The sequence below is a fragment of the Dasypus novemcinctus genome, chromosome 3, assembly GCF_030445035.2.
Source record: "Dasypus novemcinctus isolate mDasNov1 chromosome 3, mDasNov1.1.hap2, whole genome shotgun sequence".
Lineage (NCBI taxonomy): Eukaryota > Metazoa > Chordata > Mammalia > Cingulata > Dasypodidae > Dasypus > Dasypus novemcinctus.
The window spans coordinates 55874125-55891425 of NC_080675.1; positions in this window are offsets into that span (position 1 = coordinate 55874125).

Below are 17301 nucleotides of genomic sequence, written 5' to 3' on the forward strand. Positions count from 1 at the left end.
GCTTGTGCGTGGGGCTCCCCTATGTGTGGCAGGGCACTCTTGCATGCATCAGCGCTGTGCATGGGCCAGCTCCACACGGGTCAAGGAGGCCCGGGGTTTGAACCACGGACCTCCCATGTCGTAGGCAGATGCCCTATCCATTGGGCCAAGTCCGCTTCCCTCTCTTTTCTTAATATACTTTTTTTTTTTAAAGACACTTAGATTACGTAAATGTTACACAAAAAATACAGGGGATTCCCATATGCCCCACTCCCTAGCCCACCCACATTTTCCCACATCAGCAACACCCTTCATTAGTGTGGTACATTTGTCACAATTGATGAACACGTCTTGGGGCACTGCCATTAAACGATGATTATAGTTTACATTGTAGTTTACGCACTCTCCCATGCATTTTTGCAGGCCATTACATGATATACAATGGCTTGTATCTGTCATTGAAATGTCATTCAGGATAATACCCAAGTCCCAAAAATGGCCCCAAATTACACCTATTTTTCCCTCTCCTTCCCCTCAGAACCTCCAGTGGCCACTGCTTCCACATCTATGATAAAAGTTCTTCCATTGCTAGAATAACAATAAGTCTATAGGAGATAACAGTAAGTCCTCTTTAGTCCATCATTTATATCCTGATGATTCTGGGATGGTGATACCCACTCCACCTCTAATTGAGAGGGGGCTTAGATCTCATGGGGCAGATAGATGGGACTTCCTTGCCTGCAGTTGCAGACTCTCTCTGTTCCTTGAGATGGTTGCTGTCAGTTGTCTTCTCCTTGTTAGTTGTCCTGTGTTAAGTTCAATGAACTGGAGAGTATATGTTGCAAGTCTGTTGAGATTCAGGGCCCAACTGGCACATGGACAGCCCAAAGATTTAAGTCTCTTGGACATATAACTATCAACTCTAGCACTAACTATAGGTTCAAATAGAGGGGCAGCAGACCCATGTGTAGGGAAAACACAACTGAGTCCAACTCTATCACAGTGGGGAACATGAATTTCAAAGTAGGGCCCCCTGGCAGGGCACCAAATTCCTGAGCTGTCTGCCCTGCCCATAATGTCTGGGTGTCTCCAGAGCCCTCAGGAGCCTTGCTATTTGGGGTATTATTTACTTCGGCATTCTATGAGTTCCTGCTGAGATGTGCATAAACATAACTTTTGAAATGACCTCCCGACTCATTTTGAGGTCTCAGTCATATAAACTCATTTGTCTTTACCCTTTTGGTCAAGGTCTTTTTCCAGTTGCTTTGTTAGTTGGTGCATGGTAGTAATTCCTTGGTGCCAGGGAGGCTCATCCATAGGAATCATGTCCCATGCTCAGGGAGGGTAATGCACTTCTATGCTGAGTTTTGGCTTAGAAAGAGGCCACATTTGAGCAACAAGGAGGCTCTCAGGAGGTAATTCATAAACATCCTATAATACAATGCTAAGTTTCAATTTCAGAAGTAAAGGTTCATAAGTACAGTCATCTCAATCAAGGACCCGTCAATGGTCCATCCTCTTTCACTAGTCTCTGTCCCTGTATTCAGGAGATTCTTGTTGCATGATTAGAGAATGTGGCAGAGCTCCCAGGATGGGAATTCAATATTTCTTTGGTTATTGTGTGCATCTCTACCCACTGTGACAATGCCCCATGAACACTTCAGCACATTCATATGCTTTATAGGTATGCCCAGGTGAACCTCCTCCCATGCATCTCCACTCTCTGACACCCCACACCAGTGATCCTTCCCTGCCACAGGTGTAATCTTTCTGAGATCTAAAACTTCTTCAAAATTGAAGCCAACAAAATAACTGAATACAATTAATAGGAAATTGATATAACAATGTTGGTTTTAAAAATAATGAATAAGGGAAGTGGACATGGTTCAACAGAGAGAGCATCCACCTACCGTATTGGAGGGTCCAGGGTTCGATACACAGGGCCTCCTGACCTGTGTGGTGGGTCGACCCATGCGCAGAGCTGCTGCACGCAAGGAGTGCTGTGCCACGCAGGGGCATGGGAGGCATGGAGGTGTCCTACATGCAAGGAGTGCACCCTGTGGGGAGAGCCACCCCCCCCCCCTTTGAGAGCGCAGCCAACCCAGAAGTGGCGCCGCACACACAGAGAGCTGATGCAGCAAGATGACACAACAAAAAAGAGATGCAGTTTCTGGTTCCACTAAGGGTGCAAGCGGACATAGTAGAACACACAGCGAGTGGACACAGAGAGCAGACAATGGGGAGGGGAGGGAAAGAAAATAAATCCTTTTAAAAATGAATAAAATATAAAACTTTTTTAAAAGTTTGAAATAATGAAAAAAATACAGAAAATAAAAAATATAAAATTAAAATTTTTTAACATTATGTTTTTCTTTAAGATCTGTTGTCTCTTGTGAAAGGAGATCTCTTAATCTCCAGGATGACAAATTCTGTGCCAGCACCAGAGAAGCCCCAGTTCTAAATCCATTGTGGTCACTTAGTCCCCTTGGTTAATGACTGGTCTGAGGATTATTTATTACCCATTTCTGATTGAGATGAAGGGAAATTCTATAGAATAGAAAATCCTTGTGGAAAGTCCTTCACTTTTCTCCCTTCTTTCTCTTAGAAAACAAAAATCAGAGATATAATAACAATAATTTCACTCAATAAACATGAGGGGAAAAAATCACCCCTCAGGCCCTTTCAGGGGATCCCCAAGGCCATCCCTTTTCCAACTAGATGCCTGCATGAGGGCAGATTTCCTTCATATCCTTCCACTAAGCTAACATGGCCCATCAGATTGACTGCAGAAGTAGATATGAAAATCCAGCTGTTCTTCTATTTATCTAGACAAGAGATTTGCAAAAATGTGAAACAATGTACTATTCTCACTGAATTAATTTTATTTTAGAAAAGAGCTATTCTTTCACAAAAAAATGTTCATGTGTAAGGATTTATCATTTTTAAGTGAATTAAAATTTAAAACACTCCCAGTTCAACAAGAACAAAACAATATTTAAAACAGATTAATTTAAAATGTAACTTTAAGCACTCATGATTATTTACCAGTAATAAAATGACAAAGTCATAAACATCTGAAAAAATGATTTAAAGAAAAAAAGGACAAATGAAAATCTGTTAAAGGTATAAAAGGGTGACTTTAGAAAATTTACACCTTTAGTTTACTTACCTCTAGAGATATATCTCCATAATAAAAGTTTCTATTTGTATTAAATACATTACAACAACAGAATCATTAATTGAAATCAAAGTAATTATTCTAAACAACCAGCAAGATGGAGTCAGAGTAAGGAGCTCCTAGAGTCGGCTTGTGCTACAGGGCATTTGGTGATCACCTAGAGCTACCTAAAGCACCTGTTTGGGGCCTCCAGGAGACCAGAAGCCTTGAAAGAATGGAAGGAGGAAACAGCCCATCTGCAGAGAAGATCCCATCATCCACTGGTGGCACAAGTTGCTTCAAAAGCTATTCCACGGCTGGAATTGGAAGCTCCACTTCCCAAAAATAGGGGAGGAAGAGACAGTTGGGGACTAACATCAGCTACTGATGAGTAAATTTGTCAGGCTAAAATATAATCCTAAGAACAGCTAAAGTTTGAACCTGTTCAAGTCAGAAAGAGATCAGTAGCTGCCATTTTAATGCCAGCCCCAGTACAAGGGGAAGCAAGGCAGATTGAAAATCACAGTGCTGGTGGAGACTGGCTTCTTTCCATCCAGATCAGATTTTGCTACTCTAGCTTAAGCCCAGACCCCACCTCTGGCAGGGAGGAAGCTGGGGGACCTGTGCCAGCTTCTCAGGGAAAATACAGGCCATGCTGAGGAGGTCGGTGATTATTCTATTCTGGCAGTACAGGAGCTATTCTTTTTTTTTTTTTTAAGATTTATTTATTTATTTATTTCTCTCCCCTTCCCCGCCCCCTCGACCCCAGTTGTCTGTTCTCTGTGTCTATTTGCTGCATCTTCTTCTTTGTCCGCTTCTGTTTTTATCAGCGGCAAAGGAATCTGTGTTTCTTTTTGTTGTGTCATCTTGTTGTGTCAGCTCTCTGTGTGTGGCACCATTGCTGGGCAGGCTGCACTTTCTTTCGTGCTGGGCGGCTCTCCTTATGGGGTGCACTCCTTGCGCGTGGGGCTCCTCTACATGGGGGACACCCCTGCGTGGCACAGCACTCCTTGCACGCATCAGCACTGCGCATGGGCCAGCTCCACACGGGTCAAGGAGGCCCGGGGTTTGAACCGCAGACCTCCCATGTGGTAGATGGACGCCCTAACCACTGGGCCAAGTCCACCGCCCCTCAGGAGTTATTCTGTGGCTTGACTTGGAAGCTCCATTTCCCAAAAACATGGGAGGAAGAGATGGTTGGCCAATGATTTCAGCTACTGATTAATATATTCAGCTGGCTAAAGCATAATCCTAAGAACACCTAAAGTTTGAACCTGTCCAAGTGGGAAAGCAGCTGGTAGCCACCATTTTGACTCCACCCCCACCATGAGCAGAAGTCAGGCTGACTGAAAATCATAGTGATCATAGGGGCCAGCTTCTTTCACCCAGATGGGGCTTCAGCTCCATCTCTGACAGGGAGGAAGCTGGCAAGCCCTGAACCAGCCTCTCCTGGTAACTGCAGATACATTCAGCTGGACAGGGTCTGAAGTCTACTGGGGCAACTGCAGTCACTTTGGACCTGCAGGCCATAGATTGCTGCCCACACCTGCAGCTCCATCCCTGCCCCAGGCAGGGGAGAAAGGGGCATGAAGCTTCATCAGTCTCTCTGGGCACCTACAGTCTAGACCTGCATAATGTGGATTATTCCATACAGCTGTGGCTCTATCCCTACCCCTGGCATAGGAGAAATTTGGGAGAATCTTCATTGGTCCCTGGAGCACTGAGGGCAGCTTGAACCTCCCCTGTTTATATCACCAACTACATTGTTGGCTCCTACTACACAACCAGCAAGGGAGAAAGGGTAGACAAGGCCTAAACTAAAGAGAGACACTGCACCCAGAATAAATGCATCTAGTAAGCCAGATGCTAAGACACTAACAAAAAATTACAATAGACACCAAGAAACAAGATATGTCCCAGTTAAAGGAACAAAATAAGCCTTCAGATGATATAAAGGAGTTGAGACGACTAATCATAAATGTTCTAACAAATCTCTTTAATAAAGTCAATGAGATGGCTAAAGAGATTAAGGATATTAAGAAGACATTGGATGAGCATAAAGAAGAATTAGAAAGCATACAAAGAAAAATAACAGATCTTATAGGAATGAAAGGCACAATAAATGAAATAAAAAATACACTGGAATCATGTATTAGCTGATTTGAGAAGGCAGGAAAAAGGATTGGTGGGCTTGAAGAAATAGCCTCTGAAAGCGAACATACAAAAGAACAGATGAAGAAAAGAATGGAAAGAATTGAACAAGGTCTCAGGGAACTAAATGACAGCAAGAGATGTGCAAAAATACATGTCATTGGTGTGCCAGAAGGAGAAGAGAAGGGGAAAAGGGCAAAAGGAATATTTGAAGTAATAATAGAAAATTTCCCAACCCTATTAAAAGATATATATATCCAAGTCCAAGAAGCACAATGTACTCCCATCCAAACGAATCTGAATAGACCATATCAAAGACATATACTAATCAGAATGTCAAATGCCAAAAATGGAATTCTGAGAGCAGCAAGATAAAAGGAATGCATAACATATAAGGGATACGCAATAAGATTAAGTGCCAATATATCATCAGAAACCATGGAGGCAAGAAGACAGTGGTATGATGTATTTAGGATACTGCAAGAAAAAAACTTTCAGCCAAGAATCTTATATCCAGCAAGATTGTCTTTTAAAAATGAGGGTGAGTTTAGAATATTCACAGATAAACAGAAACAGAAAGTTTGTAACCAAAACACCAGCTTTAGAAGAAATACTAAAGGGTGTGCTACAGCCTGAAAAGAAAAGAAGGAGAGAGAGGCCTGAAATAGAGTCTAGAAATGAAGATTGTTTCAGTAACAGTAACTAAAAGTGTCAAAAAAGTTGTAAAAATAAAACATGACAGATAAAATCCAAATATTCAGGAATAAACATAATCAATGATATAAAGCACTTGTATTCAGAAAACTACAATTCATTGTTAAAAGAAATTTTAAAAAGACCTAAATACTTGGAAGAACATTCCATGCTCACAGATTTCGAAGACTAATTATTCTTTTTATAAAAAAGTTAATTCTACTCAAATTGATATATAGATTCAATGCAATCCCAGTGAAAATTCTACCAGCATTTAAAAAATAAATGGAAAACATGATTATCAAATTTATTTGGAAGGGTAAGGGGTTCTGAATAGCCAGAAACATCTTCAAAAGGAAAAGCAAAGTTGGAGGACTCTCGCTTCCAGACTTTAAATCATATAACCTAGCTACAGTGATAAAAACAGCATGGTACTGGCATAAAGACAGACACATAGACCAATGGAACAGAATTGATGTTTCAGAAACAGACCCTCACATCTATGGTCAAATGATTTTTTACTAAACTGTCAAACCCACCCAGCTCAGGCAGAACAGTCCATTCCACAGGTGGTGCTGAGAGAACTGGATGTCCATAGCCAAAGGAAGAAAAAGGAACCCTATCTCACACCTTATGCAAGGGTTGACTCAGAATGGATTGAAAACCTAAATATAAAAACAAGAACCATGAAACTTCTAGAAGAAAATGTAGGAAAATATCTTCAAGATCTGGTGGTAGGTGGTGGATTCTTAAATGAGAAAAGAAGAGGACTGAGATGGAGTACTGATGTTTAATGTATGTAGAAGTTTTAATTAACTTTACTGTGTGTGGAAATATATAGAGTTGATGGTAATACGTTATAGTGAGTAAAGAGCTGGCTTATAAATAGGAATGTGGCTGAAAAGCGTTGTCTAGGGAGGTAAATGCCAATTGACAGAAAGCTATAGAATAATCTAGGGACTGAATAACACAGTAAACCCAGAGGTGGATGAGAATTGTGGTTGATGGTATAGACGCAAGAGTGTCCTTTGTGAGCTAGAGCAGACGTACATCACTATTGCAGAGTGTTGGGAATGTGGAGAAGCATGGGAAAAATACAACTGGAGTGACCTATGGACTGTGGTTAACAGTAATAATGTAATATTCATACATCTGTGCCAAAGATGTACTGTGTTGATAATTTATGTATGTTCATGTTAAATTATATAAAATAATAATTATAATAGAGTGGGTTGGGGGAAAAAAAATACACCAAATGTAAGACACTTTGGTTAGTAGTTATATTTTGAGGATACTCTTTAATCATTATTTAAAAATGTTTCACAACAATGCAAGGTATTAGTGGCAGGGTAAGGTATGAGAACCCTGTATGATGTTATGTATGTTTGTTTTGTAAGTTCACAACTGTTACTATATGCTTATTGTTTATGTATATTTATGTATGAGTGGCTATACTTCAATAAATTTTTTAAAAAGAAAAAAAAGTAAATATTCTGTAGTCCCTACCTAAGGAGACTACCTAGAAGAGTCAGATTGTTTGATCTTGAAGCTTCATAATGACGTAGAGCATTTTTGTGCTTTTTCCCATTGCATTTGACTTTATGACCTCCCTATTTCTACCATATCATAATTATTTTATTCTTGTAAAATCCTGTGTCATCTTTTAAGCTCTTATACTTTATACCTACATTTTTGTATACTGAACTTCATTTATACTCATTAGCACTAAGGCTTAAGCATTATCCCAAACAGTTATATAAAATATTTTTGACTGTTCATTTAAGAATGAGGGCATAATAAATTCTTGGCACCTCAACAACAGGAAAAAAAAGCATATATCTTTGGTGTACTTTCATTTAGCAATATAAAAGTTAAGATATGAATTTGGTCCCAATTTTCTTGGAAACCACTCCCTAGGGTAAATTAGGGGTAGAGGATAGGATAAAAAAAGTCTTGCTGTGCTTTTAAAACATGTCTAAAAGTATGAAATTCTGTTCTAGGCCATATAACTGATGGCCTAACCTCAATATCAGCATGTTTTTAAGGTTAAATGTTTATTTGTTCTGGAAAGAGTATAACACTATGGCATTTAGAGCCTGTAGATGCTAACAAGTAATATGTAGCAAATTTGGCATTAAACGAGGAAAGGTAAACTAGCTTTTTCTATTCAGATAGCCTAGTAGCTTTCAAAGACTAGCTGTGTAAAAACAGCCCTCACGATGTCTTAACTTTTGCTTTTGAATTCTAAAATCATTTTCATAGATAACTCAGTCACCTTTCCATGTCCTAACAAGAAATCTTGGGAAAGCTGGGCTTTTAATATATTGTTGGAAAAACTTATTTGAGGCAATTTTTATATAAATGAAAAAGAAGATAAAAAGGCACTGCTTTCAAAGGAAGAGAGTTCTCCTAAGTCAATTTTAACTAAAACAAGCATGTGTGCACACACACAAGTCACACAAAGTGTAGGCGTATTAACATTTTAATTGCCATTTTAGGATAACAGTGTAAAGAGATATTCAGAGGCGAGATTTTATACTTCAAAGAATGCAAGGATTGGCTATTTGGAGAGGGAAGACATAAAACCTGGGGCATCCCAGCACAGACAGGTACCTAGCTCAGCACCATCGCCTCCCCAAAAGGGCAGAAGAAAGAGCTTCCTCTCCCAGGCCCTTATATGGCCATTAAAGAATGGAGGTTTACTTCATAGCCCTTCTCTTCCCAGGGAACTTCCTTTTCTACACATCTTACATGGAGGAGAATGGCCCCCAGGGTTCTAAAACAGTAATAATGGGATACCTTCAATTTCAGTATGATGCTGAAGCTTAACAGCAATTCCTAACTGAGCATATTGACCCTATCAGCATGTTCAGGTTATGGAAAAGAAAAGCCATCAGTTGCTCAGTTATGAATTATTAAATTGAACTCAATGAAATTGCCAATATTTTACTGTTTTTGACCTACAAAAACACTTCCACATCATTCAACCTATGGAATCGTTCTTCTGCTGGTTCTGCTTCTTCTACTTATTTTCAGTTATAAGATGTAAATACATTTTTCAAAATCATGTTCATAACTTAGCAGTTAAGTGCACAGGCAACAGATTTAATAAGACCTGGATTCAAATCCTGCCCTGCCTCTTTACAGATGTATGAACTTGTGTAGTTTCTTTACTTTCCTGGGCCTCCTCACCAATAGAAGGCAAATAATAGTTCCTTCCTCATAGCGTGATTGTGAGACTGAAAGGAGATAAGATACACAAAATGCTTAGGGCAATACCTGGCAATAGTAAGTTTTCAGTGCTGGCTCATTATTAATACAGCCAAAATATTGAAAAGTTCCTCAGATGCTGACTTGTATAAGGTAAGGTGATTTTGAATATGATGGCCAGACTCAGTTCCTCTACTCTTCACTGATTAGGACAAGAGACTCTGAAATCACAGCAAAGTGCAATGAGGAACATAACCTACATAGCTAATTTCCAGAGCATATCCCAGTTCCTATATGCTCTCTCTTTTTGGAAAGATATCTCTTTTGGAAAGATATCTCTTTTGGAAAGATAATTTCCAGAGCATATCCCAGTTCCTATATGCTCTCTCTTTTGGAAAGATGCAAGTGTTGGAATGATGTGACAGTGCTGATTTCATGTACTTCATTGAGAGAATGCTGAGAATATAAGAACTAAATGACTCTCAATTGTAGTTTTCAAGCTTTCTGCCTCTCTGGAAATCAGCTGGACTCCACTTGCTCCATTTACTGTGTACCAGCCAATACAAAATGAAATGTTCATGCCGTAATTAAAAAATTAAGCTTATCCCAGAGGATCCTCACGGAGGGTGCACATCAGTGTCTAACAAACAATCTGCGAATCCAATCACAGGGACAGCATAGAAACAGCCTACTTCTTGCTGTTCAAAAGCCTCCCGGCCTTCTCTAAAATCAGAGCTTGTCAAATGCGGGAATGGAAGAGCCATACCAGTAACTGATCACACTCAGTTAGTGTTTCATTTGTATTTGTATTATGGGATGCAGTGTGGTGGCTATTTTCTTGTTGAGGCCTTAAGTGTTAATCTGGCACCCATATTAATATATCACAGGATCAGAGAGGCAGCGTGCCAATGTGATTAAGGAGAGTTTCTGGAGCGTGCCTGGGTTTGGGTTTGGCTCTACTACTTACTAGCTGTGTGACTTCACTAATTAGACTTGATCTTTCTCTGCTTCCATTTCTTTAGCTGTAAATTGGAGATGATAACAGAACCTATCTTATTATTGGTTGTTGGGACAAATGAACAAATACCTAAAATACTTAGCACGGTGCCTGACAAATAGTAAACATGATAGGTTGAATTAGGTATCCCAGGAAAACATTTTCTTGATCTTAATTCATTCCTGGGGGTGTGAACCCACTGTAAACAGGAACTTTCGAAAATGTTATTTTAGTTAAGGTGAGGCCCGTGGAATCAGGATGGTCTCAATCCTATTACTGGAGGCCTTATAGAGAAGGCCACAGAGAAAATCCACATGAAGAACTGGAAGCTGGAAGTGAATGGAACCCGGGAGAGAAAGTAGAAGGGATCACTATGCACATCACCATATGACAGAAAAGCCGTGGGCCCAAGGATCGCACACAGCCAGCCCCAGAACGCCAAAGTCTTTGAGGACAGAGCATCACCTTGCTGACACCTCAATTTTGGACTTCTACTCTAAAACCATGAGTCACTAAATACCCATTTTTTCAGCCAATTCACGGTATAGTGTTTGTTTTAGCACCAGGGAAATTAACTCAGCGTATTTTAAGCGTTTCCTACTATTATTAGTTCTTTTTCATTTACATTTTAATGTAGAGATAGATTATTAAGATATGATTGTATATAATGTAAAAGCACCCATACTGGAAGTTGTTCTCTTCTTCCTGAAACTCTTCTAGCTGCCACAGCACTTACTTGCAAAAGGCACTTGATGGCCAGCATTTAGGGTCATTTCCTGGCAGCTATAGCTAGGATTTTGCAAAATTAGAGTCACATCTATTAAAACTAGAGCCATAAAAATACAATTCACAGATACTCTGTATTTTAGAGTCTGCACTCTAAGCAATTTCAGACAGAAGAACTAAGAGTCCCTTGCAATTAAAACTTCCACACTAATAGAAAGTGATGTAGTCATCACTTAGTACAGGATACAGAGGCAGATCTGAAGACAAGCAGAGAAGAGAATGGCCCAGAACCAAGGCAGAAACATTTCCTCAGTCATACCTGCCTTGGGGGCTCTCAATTATCTGAAGAATGTAGGATTCCAGGGTCAGTCATTCATGCAATTTATTTTTCAATTATGAATACACAGCCTACTATGTGCTAGGCACTGTTTTAGGCTCACATTGGTGAACAAAATGAAGTCCCTGTAATCTTAGCACTTATATTTTACTGAGAGAGGTAGAAAATAAAGAAATGATCAAAAATATAATATTTCAGTTGGAGATAAGTTTTCTGCAGACCATCGAAAAATTAAAGAGGTGTATTTAATTATTCCTGTAAATTATTAAGCTATCCTCATTCATTGTTCATTCCATAGTACAGATTTAGTCATATCAACTAAGCATCCTCTTGCTTATAAGATCTCTAAGAATGTCCACAAGTATTAATAAAAAGAAGCATCTGAACCTGTGAGTGCCAGCCTATAGATATAATCAAATCCCTGATACCCTAAAAAGGAAAATCCCAATGCCCAGAGTATATGCTCCGAACAGCCCTCAGAATGGAGCCTGATGTTAAAAATTATGAAGTGGAAGACACACTGTTAGGTGAACAAGAAACAGGTTGAAGATAAAAATAAAAATATTGTTTTTTTAATTTTTTATTTATTTTATTAAAAATAAAAATATTGTTTGTTTTAAACTTAAGGTTATAATTAATAAATGTTAGCATCTATATAGAGAAGAAAATGAATGGAAAAGCCAGTCTCGCCCCGTGGTTCCAAATGAAGGTTCTTGAAGTCAGAGTGGATCATTTAGATCCCAGCTCTGCCATCTTCTAACTGTGAGCATGAGTAAGTTAACCCCTCTAAGCTTCAGATCATTAAGCTGTGTTTTGGGGATAATAATGGTATTTCTTTCAAATGGTTGTCTGAGGATTAAATCAGATAATGCATGTAAATTCCTTAGAACTCAATAAATACAACAAATATTGGCTATGCTTTTTAACATTATTTTCCATTTTCTTAATGATAGCAGTCACTACAGGGGTTATTGTATTATGGTATATATATTCTGCAGTACATAACTTTTATATCAAGAGCATGTGTTTCTTTTATAATTAAAAAAAATGTTAAAAATAAATCATAGGGGCTATGCAGATGTTTTCCTATGTGGGTCCGCCCTCTGTTCTAACCCTTGCTGCACAAAACATGGTCTGCAGAGGAGCCTGCACAGCCCAAGTGGGGAGCCTACTGTAAATACAGACTCTCAGGGGACCCAGCACTCCTTAGTCAGAAGCTGCAAGTGAAAGGCCCTCAGGCAATTCAACAGTTGGTCACCTTTGAAAAACCCTGCTCTAAAGCTTGCGTAAGACCACAGAAAAGCTAAACCATGATTTTGCTACATGGAATTCATATTAACTTAAAAATCACTAGGGGAAGCGGATGTGGCTCAAACGATTGGACTCCTGCCTACCACATGGCAGGTCCTTGGTTTGGTTCTTGGTGCCTCCTAAAGAAGACAGCGAGCTGGCACGATGGGCAGGCACAGCAAGATGACGTAACAAGGGACACAAGAAAAAAAACAGAATGAGCGATGCAACCTCTCCCACATTGGAGGCCCTGGGTTTGGTTCCAGGTCCCTCCAAAAGAAACAGGGAAGATGAAGACACAGCATGTATAAACAGTGAGGGGGAGGGGAGAAATAAAATTTAAAAATCTTTAAAAAAAAAAAAGAAAAGAAACATTGGAAGAGAAATGTTTAATTTTCTTTTTTAACATTAGTGCACTGTATTTGTCTTTTAATAAAATTTTGAATTCACATAATAGCTTGAAAATTAGAAAAGCTTTCACTCTTTGAATTATATGTTTTTAACTCAAACAGATATTGTCTTTCCAAAAATTTATTTTTGTGACTGACCTGACATTTAAGTAATTCTAAAATGTATTTTGACTGATCATTTTACAATATTCTATAGAACTTTACACAGAATTGAAATGTTCTTGAAAGTCAACCAACTTCTCAATTAAACTTTTATTTCCCTGTTACATAAAATTGTGTTTAACACAGAATGGATGGTATGGTCCTACTTTTGTTTTTAAAAATGTATTTAAATATGTATACATGTATTAAATATGTATACTATATATGCTATAGAAAAAAAGTCTTGTGAGATATGTGAGTTTTAAAACTTGGCCCCAAAATTATTTGCTGTCTCTCCCATTGAATGGTGGGTCCCTCCTCTTAAATCTGGACAAACTTGTGATCAAGAGAGGCCAGCAGAAGTGACACTGTTCAGCCATAAAAAGTCACGCAGCTTCTGGCCATTTCTCTTGGAATGCTCATGCTCTGGAAGTTTCTTCTTGAGACACTCTTCTTGGTACCTAGCTACCATGTTGTAAAAAGCCCAAGCCACATGGGCAGCTGCACTTCAGTTTCTAGACTCCAGTCAACAATCCAGCTGAGCCCAGCTGTAACAACAGAAACAAACGTAAGAGCAGATGCATGGTCAATGATGCCTCACCATCCCAAGTCCCTTTCACACACACCCACGGGCTGCTAATGTCCCTTCTGGGTAGTGAATCCCCAAGCTGTCCCTCTTAGATAATGCATCCTGAAACTCTCCTCCCCAATAGCTCTGCGCCCTGCCCAGTTTCGCAAGGGCACCAAATTAAAAATGAAATAAAAAATACACCCCCCAGTCATTCATTTGACTAAGCAACAGCTGATACCACTTCTCTAATGCACAGTCTCTGGGTACAATGCTCTTCTTTGGCTCTCCACTCACTTAGTGGAGCCCTATGCTCCAGACGTGTCTCTGTGACCCTGCCGGGTCTGCTGTGACCATCTCTAGGACCTGCGAGTATAACAAATTTTTTTTCAAGCATCTTCTGCGTCTTTCCTCCTTGCTGCATCTGACTATCTTTAATAAGATCCTCATAAAACACCAGCTTTCAGGTTATCCTGGCCCAGTCACCAGACCTGCGAGTGAAGAAGCCAACGGATAACACCAGTCTCCAGCCATTGAGTCACCCCAGCAGTTCTCTTCCCAGCTGAGGTGTCTGACATCATGGAGCAGAGATAAGCCACTCTGTGGTCCCTTATCTGAAATTATGACACACAGAATCTACGAGTATAATCAAGTGTTTGATACCACTAAGTTTGGAGTAGTGTATTATGCAACAATAAATAATTATACTCAAAATAAACAACTAAACAATAGATTCCTAAATACCAAAATAGTAATATGGTACTTGGAAATTTTTTCTTTGTATTTTCCAATTTTTCTATAATAAATAATTACAGCATAGTGGCTAAACAATATTTTATAAAGAATCAAGAATAATTATGAAAATATTCTTAGGCCATATTCTCTCCTGTATTAGTTTCCTACTCCTTATCCAGTTTTCTCTAAAAAGTTCTGAAATTCCAAACTAAGAAAATAAAAATGTTAAGATCAATCTGTGGATTGAAATTATGAATATTATTATTTTCACCCACATTAAATTTATTTTCTTTTACTTTAAGAACCCAAATGGCAAAACAATTTTATTCACAAAAAATTTTTAAACTGTAATAGTTACCAAGGTGGGTGGCTCCTATTACTTATAAAGCAAGAAGAAAATTACAAAGGTATATTTGGCATAGTAAAGGCCACTAATTAATTATACAAACAAGTTGGAACAAGCTCAAACTATGTGAAGAATGTGTACAAGCTCATAAAATGACTTTAATTACTATCTAAACTATCCAAAGCAGGGAATTAGTGTATCAGGTTTGGAACAAGAGCTTGTCTAGATTTTTTCCTTATATTTAAAAATAACTTACACATGTTAAGCACTAAACAATTTAAAGACCACTTTCACATAAGCTGTCACATTGAAACCACACAACAACCCCAGGTGCTATGTTTTATAAGCAATATTTTAGAGACTTTTAGAAACTGAGAATTGCCCAAGGTCATTTAGCAAGTAAGTGGCAGAAGACATCAAACCCAAGTATTCTAACTTGAAGAAGGGAAATGCTTTTCATCAGATTCTCAAGTAGACTCATTATTCTTTCCACAGAATCTCCAGATATAAGGATTTACCCAAAGCGGAAGGGAACATTTCCTGCTCCCCAGCTGTGTGGGTTGAAGTGAAAAATCCATGTACTGTATTTCAATCAGGGTCTTAGTCAAAAGCAGCAGAAACCACCTGGGCTGACTTAAGCAGAAAGCGAAATGTATTGAAAGTATATTGGATATGAGGGAAAAAGATATTGGAGATCACGGAGTTTTTGTAAGGCCAGAAACTCTTCTCAGATCAGTGCAGGGAAGATACCACTGGTTCTTCCCCTGGGCACAGCCACTGTGACCTGCACTGCCACCGCCCATGGACACTGGACGCTGCTGCTGGAGACATTGTCCCTGCTGCCTTCAAACAGCTACCAAACAGGGTTCTGTTGGGTTCCTTCTTTGCATGATTTCAAAGTCTAGGGCACATACCTGGCTGCGAGAAAGGCTTGGGGAGTGAGTTACTGGTATTTTAAATTTCTGTAGTGAAAATCTGACTCTCCCTCAAAAGGCTGCAAATTCCCCTGACACAGGAGGTTCATATGATGCAATGACAAAAAGAATCAATGTACTCAGCCTAGGAGCCCACTTCCCCCAGGGGGATGTTATAGTTGGTATGGATTTTGCACATAAATGAATCTACAGACAGCTTGTTTGTGCAAGACACATGGTAATTGGATAAATTAATGCCTACATAATTTTATTTTCACTGGACAAATAACATATCGTTTTTAATATCTACCATCTATCAGGTGTTATCAAGGGCAGGTTTATTGTAAAGCTAATGGAGCATAAGCTTCAGGACTCTTACTTACAAGGCCCTTTCCAAGCCCTTGTATTTAATTTTGTGTTTGTAATTTACACTCTTTTTTCTTAAAAAGGGACCCCAAAATAGTCTAAGTTTCTGGCCTGATATAAACTGGATCCATTCCTGAGCACTGTACTAGTTAATTTACACCTATTAGTTCTAATTTCTACAATTGCATGAAGTAGATATTACAGGGCAAAAATGTTAATGAAATTATAAGCATTTTAAAATCACTTGCTCACAAACCCATACTCACACTCTTTCTGAAAAAAGAAAAAGGAGGGGGGGGTTCCTTTTTTTTCTGACGCTGCCCAGTTCCATTACTTTCCCCAGCCTCCTTTGCAGTGATGTGTATCAGTTAGCTTTTGCTCCATCACAACTAATCCTAAAACTTGGTGGCTTAAAATGACAATGTGGCATACATGGAGATGCACCAGTCAGATCCCTCCTCAAGAAAGAACTCATTACTTGACTATAAGAAGTATAGTTAGCTGGCAGCTTTTAAACTGAGGTCATTCTCATCCCTGGGTGGCCCCTAGACAATGACTTAGCAAGGTGGTGGTACAAGGGCTTAGTCATTCCTTTCTAGTGAAGAACTCCTCTAATGCACAGTCTTTGCTTTGAAATTCCTTATTGGGGTGGCAGATACCATGTCAAGAACATCATACTCCAATGCCCCCCACCCCCCATTCCCAGCCAAACCCTCCTTCCTTCTCTAGTCCTTTCATAGGTATTTCTCCCAAATAACCATTTTGCATTCCTAACTCTGTCCCAGGATCTGCTTCCCAGAGAATCAACCTGTTTAAGAAAACAATCATTTATTTAGGTCACAAGTCTATGGGTCAGCAATTTGGGATTGGCTCAGCTGGGGCAGCTCATCTCTGCTCCATATGATCTATGCCAGAATATGGTACCTTTGACATACAGATCCTTAGAGATCTGGAAAACGTCACCCAATGCAATGAATGGCAAGTAGCTAGAGGTCCCTTACATTCAGGCCTTCCTATTTCTCTGAAATCGTCCTTCCCTCTGTCAGTTGTGTTCCTCTTACCAAATCCTATTGCACAATCAGAAACTTTCATCTCCCTCTCACCAACCTCCCAAATCTCCTGAAAATCTCAACGTTGATCTGGCAAGCCAAGTTCCTCCTGGTCCCCCTCCCTATGTGCCTCCAACTTTGTCTCCATCCTCACCCTTGCCACCACCTTCTATCCCTCAGCGCTCTGCTGTGCCATTTTCTGCCCCTCGTTTCTCACCTCCTCATACATATT